Source organism: Cupressus sempervirens, chromosome 5 (assembly GCF_028749045.1).
Source record: "Cupressus sempervirens isolate cs-2001-9-10 chromosome 5, ASM2874904v1, whole genome shotgun sequence".
NCBI lineage: Eukaryota > Viridiplantae > Streptophyta > Pinopsida > Cupressales > Cupressaceae > Cupressus > Cupressus sempervirens.
Genome location: NC_143122.1, coordinates 235,579,039 through 235,593,392, shown reverse-complemented (window position 1 = coordinate 235,593,392; position 14,354 = coordinate 235,579,039).

The window sequence follows — 14,354 nt, the reverse complement described above, 5'->3', positions numbered from 1 at the left end:
TTGCTTGGCACTAACAGAAAATCTACTTGGCTTGAACTAGCTTGCTCTACACTCACTAATGAACTTAAGTTAAGCTTTGTAGACATCCTTGTTGCAACTTATTCTTCTACTGTTTCTAAGTGTGGCCAGCCTCTGTATCTTCATGTATGTTATCAATACATCATTTTACCATTGTCTTAACTAATCCTTGCACTTCATTACAAAACCATAACTCAACCTTTCCCTTAGGTACTCTTGTTACATCTTATTGATTAAATCCTCTTCATCAATCAACTAAGTGATAGTACTTGAATCTTATAAGCAATTTTCATTCCAGCAAATAGCAAGTTTGACATCAATGACAAAACAATGATTGAAAACATTCTTTAATAACAATATTTCTTCTTTTTGCATCAATCTCCCTCTTTGATAGTATTCATTTCCAATTAGATTTCTAACAATCTCCCTCTTTGGCATTAATGGCAAACCAAACTAATCAACCAAGTTATCAAAATGCTAACTAGGTTAAAATAGTAAATCAAATGCCAAAGACAAAAATGTGTTACCATTAATTTTCACAACTCCCTTTCTGATCTATTATCCTAATTTCTTTGCTTTTTCTTCTCCCTCTTAGCTATTGTATCTTGTTTCTTCCCTTTCTGCTACATCTTGGTGAACATCCTTTTTCTCCCTCTTTTCTTTGGCTTACCACTATTCACTTAGATCTTGTACTGCTCTTGACTCCTTCTTACATTATTTCTCCCTTTTTCCATTTGATCTTGTAGATAGATTTGATTAATTTCTTGCTACTTATTCCTCTCCTCAATTGAGTGTTGTTGATCAGTTTCTTGCGACTTCTGCCTCTTTGACAACAATGCCAAAGATGTATTGTTTCAGCATTTTAACATGCTAGTGTAGCATTTGCAAGTACTTCCAATTTCTTCCTTTGTCACCTTGCTTGTGATTGATTTGGAACTTCGGCACTTTGATTACTTTAGGCAAAAGTCTAAAGTAAATCTCCTCTACATCAATTTATAATATGCTAACAATCAACTCATTTGATGCAGGGCAGTCTTGCTTTTTCTCAAACAGTCTTAGATAGGGGTATCACCCCTAATTTACCTCTAAGATACTCAAAAGCATCTTTAGGTAGTTCCTTTGTAGAGATGTCAGCAATCTGTTCCTTTGAATTGACATACTCCATCCTTATTTTCTTGTCTTCCATGCTTTATTTTGGCATGCATCACAAGATTCTTTGATATGTTGATGGCACTTGGGTTATCACAATACAGTATCACAGGTTCAGATACTTTTTCCTTCATACCTTGCAGCAGATGTTTGATCCATACAATATTAGTGCAATTGATAGTAACAACAATATATTTTTTAGAGTAAATAATTAATTATTTATTATTTATTCTATTACTTAAGCTTACTTAGGTAAATGTATTTATTTAATATTTTGTAGTTAATTCATGTAGTGGTTAGTTGTTGACAACAGGGGAGTTTGTTCCCTTCTAGCATGTTCCACCTTTTGTGGATATGTGTTGAGTTGTCATCCTTATCTTCTACCACCTTCTAGCTTGTTCTACAAGCTTCCTTGAGGTCTTTATAAGCGACCTCTCTCTCATTGTATTTTCATCATATCAAATCACTTCTCATTGTAAATACATTTTCTTCTTGTGTTTGCACATATGTGGTCTCTCATGTCCGTTTAGGGTTTTACCCTTGCTCCATGCTCTTCCTCTTCTTGGCTTCTCTTTGACAGGTTCTCAAATACAGGTGATCTTGGGCATCTTCAGAGTTGGCTTTCATCAACTTCAACATGGTATCAAAGCCTTCCTGCTACTGCTTAGTTGAAGAATTTTGAAGCCATGATTTGAAGTCACAAACCCTAGTTTATTTATGTATTTTTCTTCAAATCAGGGGATTAGTGATTTTTTGGAGCACATTGCGGCCAAACAGACATCACCATTGGATCTGGAAGGTCGTTTGCAGTCAGGATTCATATAAAACTTTTCAATTTTGGAGATAGAGCTCCGAGAGGCAAAATTTTTTACATCAGGGGCTTCCGTACGGACTGTACAGACAATTTTGGGCTTGAAAATTTTTTTAAAAAAATTTATAGTGCACATCGCTGTCGTGCCACCGGTGCACGGCCCGCAGCAACCACAGCAGGCGGTGCCACTCATTTCCTCGACCGTGCCATCAAAAGTCCGCCGCAGCTAAGCTCCACCTTCCCACCACCCGGTCTCAACCTCCACCGGCAACAAATGCCAGCGGTCGCTCCACTCCGCTCCGCACCGCTCAAGACAGCTCAACTTGCTAGCTCAGTACTGACAGTGCTAGTTTTGCCACATCGGCAGCCCAGTCACCAGCAACTCACCACATGACACGTGGTAGGTATGCCATGTGGCACTTTTCCATGTGGCCCCTGCCACGTCACATTTTTGCCACATGGCTGCTACATGGCATGCCATGTGGCATCCCTTTTTACATTATAGCTAATGTGGCCATCAAATTCTATGTTGCAATTTTTTGACATCAGCATGATGTCATCAGACCTTGCATGCACCTCTCTTGATTTTGTTTTGGAGCTACCTTTGGTTTTTTTGCCATAACTTGAGCATACGGAGGTATTTTTTTGATCCAAAAGAAGCACTAGAAAGCTGGTTCTGAGATGGAGACTTTGGTGTAGGTATTTTTGGGTTTTGATGTTTTTTTATTGCTCTTTTTAAGTTGAAGTTTGAAGTCCTATTTTTTATTTTGACATGCATATCTTTTGCGTCCCATGCTTGTTTTTTGAAAACTTTATAGTTTTGGAAAGCTATTTTTATCACCTTTTCAAAAATGTAGTCCTTTTTCTTCGTTTTTGGCCCATGCTCTTTCTATCATAGTTTTGGCATTTTCACTATATGGTGGATATTTTGAGTATTTTAGGCCCGAGGATCATTTTCCTCGCATGGATTCTCTTGTTTTCAGCTGTACTTTCTTTTTTTGTAGCTCATTTTCAGTTTTGATCATTGTAAATATCATCTTGAAGCACTTTTATGTATCACATTGAGATAAAGTGCCACTTTTGCATTCTGGGAGTCATGAAAATTGTTTTGAGTCAGTTGTACATGCACTATTTTCATAAAGCACCATGGGGGGGGATAGTTGTTTGTTGTTTTAGGCCTTCTCCCTTTGTCAAGTGAGTATCCCTTCCATGACATTAGCCCCATGTAGAGTCAGTTTGACCGTGTCTTTGTAGGTGTCTGTACCTCTTTTCCTCTCTCGTCGTTCTTGGTTCATCTGTAGGAGACTTTGGCCCACTTTCTCAGTTGCCTATCATCACACCCCATCTGCATTAAGGGGGGGTTATGCTATTTTTCTAATGCATCCATGGTACAATGGTTCGATAGTGTGAACTATGTATTTACTGGTTGATCTTATATACAAGGCAATTGTAGTGGCTGGCTACCTATGCATTTTGGTGAGATGGATCATCTACCATATAGACATGCTCAATTCGTGCCTTCTTCTTCCATGGAGGTTCTTCAGATCAGCGATTTGGTAGATTTGCGACTTTTTCATGCTTCAGTGATGCTTCTTCATGATCACTCCTTGTTCCTATTTTAGGGGACATTTCCTTAATTAGAGGCTTCTTTAGTTCTTCACTAGGTTCTTACTTCTTTTTGGGGAGGGTTTTTCCCACGTGGTTTTCTCTCTTTCCCCATTTTCAGAGGTTGCATTGTTCATGGGTACCTAACATGGCCTCATTGCTGGGACCCATTTTGCATTCATCTTAGTTTTGTGAGTTTAAGGCATTTCCCTAAGTTGCAGTTAAGGGGGGGTGTTAGAGTAAATAATTAATTATTAATTATTTATTCTATTACTTAAGCTTACTTAGGTAAATACATTTGTTTAATATTTTGTATTTAATGCATGTAGTGGTTAGTTGTTGACAACACGAGAGTTTGTTCCCTTCTAGCATGTTCCACCTTTTGTGGATATGTGCTGAGTTGTCATCTTTATCTTCTACCACCTTCTAGCTTGTTCTACAAGCTTCCTTGAGGTCTTTATAAGCGACCTCTCTCTCATTTTATTTTCATCATATCACATCACTTCTCATTGTAAATAAATTTTCTTCTTTTGTTTGCACATATGTGGTCTCTCATGTCCATTTAGAGCTTTACCCTTGCTCCATGCTCTTCCTCTTCTTGGCTTCTCTTTGATAGGTTCTTGCATGCAGGTGATCTTGGGCATCTTTAGAGTTAGCTTTCATCAACTCCAAGAATATTTATCTAGACTGTGAGGTACAACTTTGCTTTTTGCTGGTCCAAGTAATCAATCTTTTCTTTAAGAAAAGTGCTCCTTTACTAGTGTTCTTTTTGTCATCAATATTACCTCTCCAATCTGCATCATTGTAGACTTTCAACTCAAAATTTTCACTCATCTTGTAGTACAAACCAAAGTCATTAGTTTCATTTAGGTATCTTAGTATTCTTTTTACTACCTTCAGATGATTTTCTCTTGGGTTAGCAAAAAATCGTGCCACTATTCCAAGTGTTAATGCAATGTCTGCTCTACTATGCACAACATACAGCAATTTTCCAATCATTGATTTATACATTGTTTGATTCACTTCAACTAACTCATCATTTTTTGATAACTTGTCCTATTACCATTAGTGTACTGACTAGTTTTGAGTCTTCTAATTCAAACGTCTTGAGTATCTCCTTGATGTATTTTGATTGAGTCACACATATGCCATGCTTTAGTTGTTGTACTTAAAATCCAAAAAAGAATTTGATTTCTACAAACATTGACATCTCAAACTCATGTTTCATTTGATTAGAAAAATCTTTGCATAGGACATCTTTTCCTCCAAATATTATATAATCAACAAAGATTTTAGATATCAAAATGTCTTTACCTTTTTTTGCATTGATGTATAGGTTGTTGTTGTCATTTTTTCTCTCAAATCCTATCTTCACAAGGTATTTATGTAGTCTCACATACCATGCTTTAGGTGCTTGCTTTAAACCATAGAGTGCTTTATGCAGTTTGCAAACCATATCCTTGTTGTTGTCATCAACATATCCCTCTAGTTGTTCTATGTAGACTTCCTCTTCTAGTATACCATTTAGAAAAGTAGACTTTACATCCATTTGGTAGACTTTGAAACCTTTATAAGTAGCATATGTAAGTAGTGTTCTTACTCCTTCCATTCTCACAACAAGGGCAAATGTTTCTCCATAGTCCAATCTGTCTTCTTGTGCATAGCCTTTGCGGACTAGTCTAGCCTTGTTTCTTTTTATCTCACCATTCTCATCAAGTTTGTTCCTAAAGACCCATTTGGTACCAATTACATTCTTATCAGCTGTTCTAGAAACTAGCGTCTAGGTTTTTTTTTCTTAATCTAATCTATCTCCTCTTGCATAGCTTTAAGCCAATTATCATCATGTAGTGCATCCTTCATTGTTTTGGGTTCAATCTTGCTCAGCAAACATGATTCATTCCTTAGTCTATTCCTTATCATTGGTCTAGCTTCCTTGCCTCCAATGATTTTTTCTACAGGGTGATGTCTTCTCACATATCTGGATAGTCTTAGTTCTATCCTTCTTTCCATGTTTGGTCCTTCAGCTTCAGAGTCACATTGCACATCACTGTCTACTATTTCATCATCTCTTCCATGTGTACTATTTTTAGAATCAGAATGTGCATTTTCTTCCTTTTGCAACTCAACTTCTAAATGTAGCTCGGCATTCATTGGCTGTGACTCAAATGATTTTGAAATTTGTTGCTAGCTCCCAACTTGATTTGTAGCATCATCTTCAATAGACATTCCTTCATAGAAGTATACAAAAGATCTATAATCTTCTGATTTCTTGGATTCATCAACTTGGACTTCTGCATGCTCATCAAAATTTATATTTGCACTCTCTACAATCTTGTTAGTGTTAGTATTCAAACACTTATATGCCTTAATTCTAGTGGAGTATCCAAGGAATATCCCTTCATCACTTTTTGCATCAAACTTTTCATTCTTAGTATCGTTAAGAATATAGCATTTACAACCAAACACTTTGAAATGTTTTACATTAGGTGAGTGACCTTACCATAATTCAAAAGGTGTTGCATATGTTCCTTTCTTTACTTGTACTCGATCTAGGGTATAAACAGTAGTACTTATAGCTTCTCTCCAATACTTCAGAGCAACATTTTTCTCCATCATCAAGGTTCTAGCACAATCTATTGCCGATCTATTCCTCCTTTCCACAATGTCATTCTATGGGGGAGTTCTTGGTGCTGATGTTTGTCTCTTGATTCCTTTGTCATTGCAAAATTCCTCAAATTATTTTGATGTAAACTCTCCTCCTCTGTCTAATCTCAAGCATTTCAGACTCTTTCAAGTTGCCTTCTCAACCCTAGCCAAATACCTCTTGAACATTTTAAATACATCAAATTTTTGCTTTAAGAACATGGCAGTCATCATCCTAGAATAGTCATCCACACATAACATTATGTATCTATCTCCTTGGTAGCTTTGCACTTCTATTGGGCCACATAAGTCAATATGGACTAGCTTTAGTACTTCTTTGGAAGTATAGGTTTTTCTTTTGAAACTTGACTTTGTCATCGTCCCTAGTTGACAATATTTGCACATTGTGTTTTTAGGCTTCTTCAACTTAGGCAAACCTCTTACTTTCTTCTTTTTGTTAATGCTAATCAAATTTTCAAAGTTAACATGACATAACCTTTTATGTCATAACCAAACATCATCAAATCTAACAATAAGATAGGTTGCATCTTACATATCTAGGTAAAATAGATTACTCCTAGTTTGTTCACATTTTTCGATCAGATTTCCATCAGTATCATAAATTTTGGCATTTTTCGTTTCCAAATTCTACGTTGCAACCTATATTGCCTAACTGTGATACACTCAGCGAATTGTAGTTTAATCCTTCAACATAGTATGCATTATCACATGAAATTTTTTATGTAAGTGTAATAGAGCCTTTTCCCTTGATTTGGCATGGAGCATCATTTCTAAATCTAACATTATTTCCATCATATTGGGTAAAGGTAATAAATTTACTTTTTTTCCTATTATGTAATATGAGCATCCACTATCTATGATCCACCTGTCATTTTACTTCATACAGGTTACTAGTACTATTGCTTCATCTTCATCTGATTCATCCTTCATGGCTAGATAGACTATCTCATCATCATTCTCATCAAAATCTTCTTCAACAATGTAGCATATTTTGCCTTTGTCCTTGTAATCTCTACTTTCATCTTCTATTTTGTTCTTGTACTTGTTTCCTTCATTGTAGTTATTCTTCTATGTACACCTGGCAGTAATATGTCCTACTTTATTGCAATTAAATCAAATGATAGACATCTTACCATTGAATTTACCTTTGCCTCTATGAAATCTTCTGGCCAATAATGCTTCCAATTGTTCCACATCCTCTTCATCTATGTTGTTGTCACTGGATACATGTTTTCCTTTCTTACTCTTCTTCTTTGATTTCACCTTCTTAGTATCTTTCAATGATAGCTTAGCCTTGAAATTAGATTCAAGATTCTTAGGTCTGTAGTTATCATAATTGGACAACTCAAACATAGTAAGTCTTCCCACTATTCCTTCAAAGGTTAGTTGATTTCTTAAGACACATCTCAACTCTTGGATGGTTGAAACTCTAATAGAATAGATGAGGAGCAGGGTTCTTAAGTATTTATTATTCATAATATCATCTTCCAAATGAACATCCAAACTTCTTATTGCACTTACCACTTCTTTCATTCTAGAAGCATATTGAGCAGCATTCTTGCCTTCCTCCATTTTCATGTCATCGAAATTTCCTCTGAGGCTTTCTCTTTTTGCTCTTTGAACATTTTGATATACTCTATAGATATTTGATAGGACTTTCCACATCTTGAATACAGGATCACATCCTTTGATCTCATCAAATTCAACATAGTTGAGTACAGAGGCAATCTCCAACATTGCCTAATTATGCTCCTTCCTCTTGTTCAAATCATTTGCAGAAAGGGGTCTAGCCAGTGGATCTAAATGTTCCACTCCAATTGAGGTTTTTGCATAATCATCTATTAATCCAAGGTTTAGTTTCATTAGGGTTTTCCATGTAGCAAAGTTATCTCTATTGAGCTTGGGAACTTCTCTTTTGGACATCTTGATCTTTCTTGCTTCTAGTACCTTTAAACTAAGTCAGCAGATGGTTTTGATACCAATTGTTAGAAATGCTTTAGAATAACTAAGATGAGGTGAATTAGTTATTCAAGGTACAAATGTCCAATTAAATTTTTTTCATCAAGTACAGTGAGCCTACTAAATTGTTCATACATCCAAGCTTAAACTTTCCTAATTAGAAAGTTACTGTAAATCAACATGCAAGAATAACACATGAAAGATAAACACATAACACAATGATTTACGTGGAAACCCAATTTGGGAAAAACCACCAGTAACATGCTACTCAGTTCTCACTCTTCTGAAGTGATGCCCTATAAAAGGCCTAACCTATTAAACGCTACAACACACTATTAAATGTGACCTAGTTAAAGGATTTATCCACCCTATTAGAAGTGGGCCTGGTTGGAGGACTTTAGAATATTCTCTTGGAATGCCACCCTATTAAAGGATTTACAAATGTTTTTTAAACCAACCTAAGTTCATAGGATTTTACCCTAGCTTGCACAATTGTTAGAAAGTAACAAGAAGGGCTTTTGACCTTATTACAATTCATAACTTATCTTGCAGATTTCAGATCTCTTTTCAGCTCTTCATGATTTGCATGGGTTTCAGCCTCTATAGCTTTGATAGCTTGTCCTCCTTTCAATAATTGTCTCCTTGAGTCTTCATGCTCGATGTACTAGTGCAATCTCCTATATGACCACTTATCAAAGTAGAGTCTCTATGCTCTGTTCTTCCTTCTCCTTGATGCCTTCTCCTCGGCACTCTTCAACCACTTTGCAATTTTTCACACTAGCAACTCTAGCTTATCAGCTTGTGACTCCTTAAATAGAAATTTGGAATTGGTTTTCCCACTCGATTCTTCCCTCCTTTAATTCCAGTCCAAATGGATTAGGTAGGATTCATTGAATCTAACCCATATCTTGCTTCTTCTAGAAACATTATGAAGAATCCTCTTGAATTCTCTCAAAAAAGGTTTACATAAAATTCTATGCCACCAGCTCATCATCCTTATCCTCCATCTAGTTCAAAAAATTCAAGGTAACAAACTTGTTGGCTCAAATCTGGCAAGTCTTTGACTTTTCCAATAATGCAGCAGCTCGGCACTATTGAAATTTTGGTGCTTGACACATACTGTGTTACTTGGCATCCACTAAGTTTTACTGATGCTTGACACCTATTGTGGATTCACTCGGCATCCACTAAGTTTTATTGATGCTCAACACCTGTTACTTTTCTCAGCACCTGAACACACTCGGCTTCTTCTATATCACTCGGCACACACTAGATTTTTGATTTGCCTGGCATTAACTGAAAATCTGCTCGGTTTGAACTAGCTTGCTTGGCACTCACTAATGAACTTTAGTTAATCTTTGCAAACATCTTTGTTGTAACCTATTCTTCCAGTGTTTCTAAGTGTGGCTAGCCTTTGTATCTTCAATTATGTTATCAATACATTATTTTACTATTGTCTTAACTAATCCTTGCACTTCATTACAAAACCATAACTCAACCTTTCCCTTAGGTACTCTTGTTACATCTTGTTGATTAAATCATCTTCATCAATCAACTAAGTGATAGTACTTGGATCTTATAAGCAATTGTAATTCCAAAAAATAGTAGATTCGACATCAGTGACAAAACAATGATTGAAATATTCTTTAACAACAATCTTCCTTCTTTTTGCAACAATCTCCCTCTTTGATAGTTTTTATTTTCAATCAAATTTCCAACAAGAAGATGATCTATTTGGAACGAAAGAAATAATTTTGATAAAAGAAAAGATGTTAATTCTATGATCCATGCCTTTATTCACAACATCAAGGAAAATATGAGGACTATTCATCCCTTAGGGCATGGTACCCTTTGGGTTCATGGGATTGAGATATTGCAAGAAGATGCAATCTTGTAGAATGTTTTAAAAAATTCAAAACTTGTACAATTGGGTTAAGCAAAAACATAAAATGGGGCCCCCAATCCTAGTTGGATCAAATTAAACTTGAATAGCTCATTACTTGGTAACCTAGGTTAGGAAAGAAGGGGTGGCCTGATTAGGAATTCTAGAGGGATGTTTATGGTTGTGTATATAGTCATTTTAGGTACTCAAATAGCATATGTGGTAGAAATGATAGCCCCTTTCCACGGTGTCAATTTGGTGATTGGAAAAGCTTTCAAGAAAGTTAGTGTGGAAGGGGATGCATTGAATGTGATCAATAGATTCAATAATAAAGTTAATGTGGGATGGATTGTAAAAGACATCATAAATAAGCTAAGTTTCAGTTGCAACAACAGATGAGGTGACATGCAATCACATGTATCAGGAGGTAAATAATGTCACTGATGGGATGGCTTCCCTAGGAAAGTATACCAATCACATAAAAATATAGGAAGACATTCAGTCTACTCCCTTAGATGCTCTTGTGGTGATCATACAGGATATTGTCAAATCAAATAAAGATTTCAATGAATTTAATGGGAGTTAATCTTGTCATTTCTTACCTATTTTATTGGCTTTGGGGTTGGCTCATATTCCATACTTCCTTCTGTGAGCTCTATTTTTTAAAATTATAGTGAAGTGTTCTTCTTTGTAATGTTGAACATTTGATATTTTTTAGTTTAGGTGGTTTTTGGTATTTTGATCAGGTGTTTCCTGTGAAAGATATTTTCTACAAGCTATGATGAGTAGGGAACTTCATGAAATTGAACCTGATAATTGCAAGGAATTCAAAAATTATTCCAAGGTTTGGAATACTATGGAAAGAGGGAAATAACATCCTATGTGGAGGGCATAAATGGTGACAACCAAGAGATTTCTCATAGGTTTGTGGTGTCACAGGATGAGAGTAAGGTTTATATTGGTGGAGTTCCATTCATGGTGATGTTGGAAATCGTTGGAGCTATGACTAGGATTAGCATGGAGGGTGCTAGAATCCCCTTGAACACCAAAGTGTATTTCAAAGAAGACTACAAGCTATTCTTGAAGCTAGTGGAAAATATCCTATTCCCTCAAGAATGTTCAACTAAAAGAGGTTGCCTAGGGAATGAAAAGAGGTGGCCTCTACCCTTATTAAGTTTGTCACTTGTGAAGGTAAGTATTAGCATTTAGATTCCCACCTCTTTCCTATCTTGAATCACTTTAGGAGAAATGTGTAGTTCTACTTCCCCTTCTACATTTTTTCTCTGGTATCTATGTCCATTGAGGAAGTCAGCGTTAAGGGTCCCTCTCTCTATCAAATCCAAATTTACAGGTTGTATGAATTTCACTGGGCTTTGATTCCTCAATCTGGCACTTTCCCTAATCTAACTGTGGAGCTCAATAATCTTGTTTTTACCCTTGTTTTGTCCTCAATGACACAGTTTTAGACTCCCCATCTACCCCCTTGAGTGTCATATGTCTCGAGTGTTAGGGTTATTCCTGATTGTAAAGTTAAAGATAAAAAGGAGGAGGAGCAAGAGCGAGCAAAGGATAATGTGGAAGTATTTGATGATTATGTCTCAACTTCTTCATGGGCCACAGAGCTATCCCAAACCCCTAATTCTTTCACTCACTACTCATTTCCCAACTCTACCCAACCTCCCTTTTCCCCCCTTTCATTAAGAATAATTTGAGATATCCTGAGAACCTTCAAATTCCTCACTATGGTTCTCCTACTCTTCTTCCCACAACTGATGACAATGATGTCAACTTGGAATTAACTTGTGCTCAAATTTGATGAGTTGTCCATCTATTATAATCATCTCAAAGTAGTCATCAAATGGCTATTATACTAATTACATATTGCAAGTAGAAAAATCAACAAGCTTAAAGCCGTTGCTAAGGCAGAAAAAAGTTTGAGATCTGGACAAAAGGGAAAAAAAAGATGAGGCCTTGTGGGATGTGGGGAGAGACTTTGACGGGAAACTATAAAATTGGGAGTTGTAGGAGAATCAATTATTAGATATTTACAACATGGTGCCCTTAGAGGAGGAGAAAAATGAGATTATCATTGCCCTGGTATCTATGAATTTGTTGTAAAAAAAGTTGGGGGAACAAATTGAAGAACTAGATTCACAATAGAAAGTATCTCAAGCCAAGATAGATATTAGCATTAAAGAGTTTCAAGTGAAGTTGGAGGAAAGGAAGCTCAAAAGAAAAAGGAGAGGGGAAGCTCATGGAAAAGATGAAGGTTTGTAAGTTGTTTCCAAACAAGATGTTGGTCAATGGAAAAATCTCAAGGAAATGAGGAAGTAGTTGGGTTCTTTTGTTGTCTGTTGTTGTGTTGGTTAGTGTTGGTGGGTCTCATGTTGTTGTGTTGGTTTCTAATTTGTTGCTAGTTTGTGGTTTTTATTTTATTCCATTATGATTCTATAAATGTTTTGTTTGTTTTAATTTTTGCTTTTTGATTTTATTCTTGTTATATTTAGTAAGGTGTCACTACTTGTGAATATTTTTCTTTTCATCTGCTAAACTTGGTGTTAAGTTTTTTTTTAGGGTTCAAGCCCTACCCTACTTTACTTCATTGAAAAATATAGATATAAATTAATTCTTAAATTACTAGAAAAAATGTCATTTTTATTAGACAAAAACATAAATTGGTTGTCCAAAGTATTTGTAAAGAAGATAAGCATATATTGGTAATGGTAAAATTTTAATATATTGTCATTTTAAATTATTTTTGGATTTTTTGTACAGTGGTTTATAATAATTTATTTATTGATAAATGATATAATTTTCTGGAAAGTTGGCCTTATTCTTTTATTCATAACCATTATATTTCTACTTTTCAAATTTAGATTTCTCTTATTCGTGGTTATCTCTATTACAAGTTGACTTGATAAATATTTTACATAATTTATCCATACACAAAGACATTATTTATAAATTTCAAAGTATGTTTGTGCATTAGATTATCACATCAAGAAATAATTACTATCATTCCCACTTCTAGGAGAGATAACTTTAAGAATATTTTAATTTGTAGTAGTAAAAGGAACCTAGTCCTACATCGTTATTTTAAAGAATATCATAGTTTTATTATATTTATTCGTTTCCATGACTTTAGAGTTAGTCTAATTGAGTTAAGAGAAAATGAACCTTTTGATCTAATTATCTTTTCCAATATATGTTTGAATATAGCTAGTCCTTAAAAATCAATACAAAGAAATAAATTTAAGAAAAATCAAAAGTAAATGAGTAATATTGCACAAATAAAATCTCTATGTCACATGAAGTGTCTACAACTACACTTGATTTTATCCAATTGTAACATTAGTTGAATGTAGGACCGCCACCCCAATATTGGATGTATGAAATTGAACTTTTATAGTTCATCACTTGGAAACTTGGGGTGGGCAAGACAGGATGACCTCATTAGGAAGTGTAGAGGCATTTTTTTGACAATGTATACAATTAATTTGGGTACCCAAGTTGGCATATGTGGCAAAAATGTTACTCCTTTTCCATGGTGTCAAAATTGCATTAAAAAAAGGTTGCCAGAAAAGTATAGTGGAAGGCAATGCTCTCAATGTGATTTTTATTTATTTATTTATGTAAATAAGTATTTAATATTTAAAATTTACTTAATTTCACTTAGGATGATGCATTTTTATATTAATTGTCATGTAGACACCTAGGAATTTGCATATTCATATGAGTTGTCATGTAGACAACATAGTAGTTTGTACTCCAATTGAGCACATGTTGTAAACTGCATCTCTTTATGAGATACACCTTTCTATTCTTATCCTATAATTATTACTTGTAATTTCATGCATAATAGAGGATAATCCACTCTTGGTGGGTGTGTTCTTAGTTGTTATACTTATCTCTTTGCATGACTCATAGTCATCTTGATTGCCTTTATATGCAAGGCACTTCTATGATGTATTCATCTGATTATCAATTATCATTTGATCAACATTGGATCAATTGATCTTCTAGGTCTTAGTATTTTCATTATTTTTCTTAAGAAAATTCTTACATGATATCAAAGTCAAAGGAGTGTCCATTGCATAGCCATTGGGGAGAAATGTTTATTTGTAGGTCAAGATTGGAGCTTGTTGTTGCAAATCAGATGTTGGCATTATGTTGACAAAGTTAAAAAACCCATAAATTGACTTTTATTTCATCTAAAGCATACATCTAAGTGAAATCCAAAGTCATTTGAATTTGGAAGGTGTGGTG